We start from the raw sequence: 5,384 nt of genomic DNA, 5'->3' as shown, positions 1-5,384 counted from the left end.
TTCTTTCGCTCGGCACTTCCTCCTCAAACTCACGGAAGGTATGGCCCCGGGCTTTTGAAAACTTAAAATGTGGAAAACAAATGTGTAAATGTTTAAACCGGGGCCGGGATTTTATTTTTCGATTCATTCCGATTCATTAATTGCATACGATTTATTGCGATTAAAAATAAGAATCGAAATTAATCACACTTTACGTCGACACTTTTTCAGTTTCCTTTTTCAGAATCAGAATCATAATAGTTGTTATTGTCATTGTTTGAGAACAGGTTCACAAACTAGGATTTTTACTTGTGCAGCCTAGAACATACAGCACAGAATTTAGATAAAGAAATAAGCTACACAAATTTTAAAGGAACAGGCCACCATTTTTACATACTGAAATGTGTTCCTACCTGAGCTTAGACGAGTTGATACGTACCTGTCTGGCCTTTGTGTGTGCCCTCAGTCACGCAAAACGACCAAAGATGTTGTTAGCTTTTGGCCTCTCCCAATGTATTCCTATAGCTCCAAACGGGGGTGAAGATGGAAGCTACCACACTCTTCTACGGGCACGCACAAAGAACAGAAAGGTACGTATCAACTCATCTAAACTCGGGTAAGAACATATCTCAGTATGGAAAAATGGTGGCCTATTCCTTTAAAGTGACAGTCTGTAAGTTAGAATATTTCACAAATTTAATCGATCCTCCCTTTGCTGATCAGAATCCGCGGGATACCACTTTGACCAATGAACCGGCTTGTCAGGTCCAATCAGGAGAGAAGGGGGAGGTGCTTGATTGCTTTTGAAAATTCTATTCCCGCGCTACTCATTTTGCAAACTAGGAAGGCCTTTACTTTCAAGTTTCACTCTATCTCTCCTTACTTTGCAAACTTACAGACTATCACTTTAAAACCATAAAGCTATAAGGGCATGCATTCATAATATTAAAATTAATAATACAAAATAAAAAGTTAAATATGATAACGTGACAACAATTTGACATGATATAAAGTGATAAAGGGATAGCAGCGGATCTAAGTGTGGACATACCACATAGTGCAATAGAACAGAGTCTGATGGCTCAGGTGAAAAATAGCGGGAGTTGTGGGTCTGGGTGGACCGTACCCTCCTGCCTGAGGGGAGAGGGGTAAATAGTCCGTGTCCAGGGTGAGAAGGGTCAGCTGTGATCCGAACCGCCTCCGGGTCCTGGAGGTGAACAGGTCCCGGAGAGATGGGAGACTTTCCTGTAAGACGTTGCTGAGGAGGGTAAAGCCAAAAACTATTATACTGTCAATAATTCACACAGTTAAACCGACATAAACTCATTAATAAAGATAATTCTCCAAATAAACCAAACTGCTGTTGTCTTTGAAGTGTTTGAAATGATCACACAGGCCTCACATCTCCACTGAAAATAAATACAAATATTGAAAAATACAAAGAAGCATTTAAAATATAGGCCTATTTCTAAAAATAAAAAAATACAACCCCTAAATAAATTATGCTTAAATTGACGACGTGTGATGTTTGGGTTCTACGCTTTCATTCTCTGTTCATTCATAGATACAGTTTTTATTTACTTTATCTAGACCAGAATCTTCTTAGGAAAAAAAAAAGAATCCAATGCAATCCATTATTCTTTTAAAGCTTGATTTGGACTGTATTTCCAGGGAGGACGCTGAGGATAGATGCACATCATGCACCAAAACCTTCCCTCTCCCCATCCCTCAGGCCGCCCGTCTTCGCCGTGGTCTTCCCTGTGGGTCTGTGCCTATAGTGACACATCGCAAACTTTTTTTGAGGTAAGCCTTTGCAGCCTGCGAAGAAGCACAAAGCTTTCCTCTTGGATATACAACTCCCAACTTTCCCAAGGAGTTTATCCACTTGTTTTGAATTGAGCAGTCATCCAGGCTCACCCTTTGCGTTGGGGAGATAATCCTGAGAAAAAAACCTTGTTATTCAATTCAATCTAATCATTCCAAACAATTGCATACCTTTCTGTACAAAACAAGCAGTGTTGTAAGAAAACAATAAAACATTGGGCCTGAACTTGTCCTATATAGGTCACTAGGGGGAGCCAGAGTGACAACGAAAGATGTGGAAAATCAAACCTCTGTTCAAATAAATCGATTTAGTTAATTGCTTGTCCTCAAGCAAATTGGGTAGTTTTAAATTAAACAGGGGCGAGGTTTTAATCATATATGTAAATGATATATTTTGCTCGCCAAATCGTCTACCATGGTCAACTAGACCTATGTAGCTTATTATTTATCTAAGTTTCATATTGGAATAACCAGCTCAAGTGATGTGAACAATAAGTGAAATAATTAGGTATCTCTCTTTGTGTGACTGTGTGTGCTTTACTCATTGCAGGAGACAGCTTAGGCCTTGCTCTGCCGTTATCTGGTGGCCTCCTACTCCTCCACCACACTGGCTCCTGCTACCACATTCATCAATCTGACACTACACACACACTACGCATACACACCGACCACTGAGACCTTTGTTGGGCGCCTATAAGCTATGAGAGAGGGAGGGAGAGCAGATCTATGTCCCTGCAATGGAAACGCAAGCAGAGCAGTGCGCACAGCAGTAGCCCATTCCCTCGGTGTCCGCTCCTCCTCGCCATACGTCACCTCTCTCTCTCCCGCTACATTTCTCCACCTTATTACTCTCCAACGGGGAGGGAAGAGTGAATGATTCCTCCAGCTCATCTCCCACTCTTTGTGACACATCATTTGTCCTTCTGATTAGAAGCCACATACGCTGGTGCCTCCGGAGTGCGCACGCAAGGCCGATGGTGTGTGTCTGTAGAAAGTGTTTTGGCTTCACTGGGAAACGGCCTGTCATTAACTGGCTTGTTGTAGTTGGACTTAATCTGTCCAAGGTGCGCGTGTCTGAGCCCCATTACCTTCCACTGGTGCACTCGGTTTATCAGATCAATGTGATTTTCAGCAAAATATAGGTGTATGTAGAGGTGGAAAGTTGAATAATGACAGCAATAATGGCCACAGTACATTGAAAAACACATCCATATTATTCTGTAGTAAATTTGTATATGTATACCGGTACATACGTTTTGTTTAAATGTTCTTCCTGAATCTTGAGCAATTTTTGTTACAGTAATATGTGCAAGGATCATAAATGGCAGATGAGGATACAAAATAAATAGGCTATTGCATCATTAGCTGAAATTATTTACAATGCTATGGCAATATTTACAGAGCAAACATAGTTCATATTGTACACAGTGAAGTATCATATTAAAACCTATGTTTAATCAAGTTACTATCAAATTTAAAGGAGCTATACACTGTATAAAGAAACAGGGTCACTCAAATTTCAAATTGACTATTTTCTGGTCCAAACTCATCTCAAACTTTCCTAATGCATTTACAACATCAAAATTCGTCACAGGGACTGAGTTTAAACCAGGTTTCACAACTTTCAGGGAGGAAAACTGTCACTTCACTGTAAAAAATGCCTACTAGCCTGACATTTTATGACTGTTTAAAAGGCTTTAAAACCAGTGTTTTTGGATAAATGTCTGCTTTTACCATATACTAAAGGACAAAACAAATTGTATTCCAATAACAGAAAATAAAAAAATCAAGGATAGCTCCTTTAAAGCCATATTTTGTAACATTTCACCTAACAAAGTATATAAAATGCTTTAATTAATTTTATTTTATGGTGAAAATCACCCACTAAAAACATGCCTCTTTACTGTGAGTTAGGGCTCATCTGCTTTATGATGATATTGTGATTCAGTGGTTTTAAAGTTGGCCATTTTATACTCACTACTGCCACCTCAGGTCATACATGTAACTGCACCCTCTATATTAAGCTCGTGCATGACGGCAATTCAGACCCGAAGTAACAACTTTTTGAGTGACAGTGCAGGATTTTAGAGGCAGTTGTGGTGAACAGGTCTGAGCTCATACTACACCTCATGACACTGCTGGAACATGTAGGGGGAGGAAAATACTTAGTTAAAACCATGCCTCTTTACTATGAGTTTGGGCTCATCTGCTTTATGGCGATATTGTGATTCACTGGTTTTAAGTATATTGCAGCTCTGCGCTCAAACGCGGGACACTTGTCACCCCTAACTGCTCCTGCTGCTCGGTCTCGTCAAGCTCTGAACGGTGGGATTAAAGCCACCGTAGTGAAGTGGGAACTTTCAGAAGAACCAGATGGCTTTAGTTGCTTCTAAAAGGTGATATACAGAAACTAAGTGCATACAAATCCAAATGTGATCTAGTTGAAAAAAAAAAATAGCGATATCAATTTTCTGCCATATGGCCCATCCCTATTTGCCTGCATAGAAGTCAAATTTTCTCAGGAATACAGTAAAATTGGTTCAGGTCAAGTGCACGGGTTGTGGACATGAAGAGGAATAATAATCCAGTGAGTTTCGTGTGTCACTTTAAAAGGGATTATTCCAAAAGTAGCATAAGTAAATGGCAGTGTGGATTACCTGTAACAGTCACCATTGAGTGGACTTGCCTCTCCTCATATCAAGCTTGTTTCAGATTTTGTTAAAGGATCAGGCCACAGTTTTTCCACACTGAGATATGTTCTTACCTAAGCTCAGACGAGTTGATACGTACCTGTCTGGTCTTTGTGCGTCAGCTTGGTCAGTTCTAACTTCACCTCATTTGGAGCTATAGGAATACATTGGGAGAGGCCTTGTGTCGATGCTTTGCTTTATTCTGATTATGCAGTTGGTGCCCAAAATTGAATACACTTTGTGCTCAGGGACTGAAAGCTGCACCATACAGAGAGGGCCACATACTCAGTTTACTCTTCCACACTTATCACCGTCCGATCAACAGTTGCTCCACTTTTCCAGAGCAGTAATGAACACCTCAGCGCTGCACTCTGGAGGTATTCAGGTGTGGGCTCGTGGGTGGATGGTTGTATAGCATACTATCTCCCTTTAAAGCACCCTCTCCTTCTTGTTCCCTTCCCCCTTTTGGCCCCCCACCAATCTTCTCTGTCCTGTCCTTCATCCTCTCTGCTGGTCCCGTTTTTCTCTGTCCTAGCCGATGTCGCCACTGAACATGAGTAATGATGTTGTCATCTCTGTTAGTCTCCATTTATCACTGTCAGATGGAAGAGCAGAAGTGCGCTGGTTGTGCGTGTGATGCCGTGGGTTGGGGGGGGGATAGAGAGAGTTGAGGGGGGCACAAGGCTGATGGTTCGGCTTGTGGAGAGGGGACAGCGGCGAGGCAGAGGAGGCCGGTGTGTAGAGTGGCGAGATGGAGAGAAGGGCGGGCGGATACAGAGGAGTCGGTTAGGTAGGGGTGGACCACAGAAAAGATGAATTACAAGAAAAAGGTCCTGGCCCTGCGTGTGGTCTGTCTGTCTGTCTGCTGTGATTCATCGTCGCCGCTACATG

This window comes from Gobius niger (assembly GCF_951799975.1).
Source record: "Gobius niger genome assembly, chromosome: 3".
Taxonomy (NCBI): domain Eukaryota; kingdom Metazoa; phylum Chordata; class Actinopteri; order Gobiiformes; family Gobiidae; genus Gobius; species Gobius niger.
Note: the sequence above shows the minus strand (reverse complement) of the source record.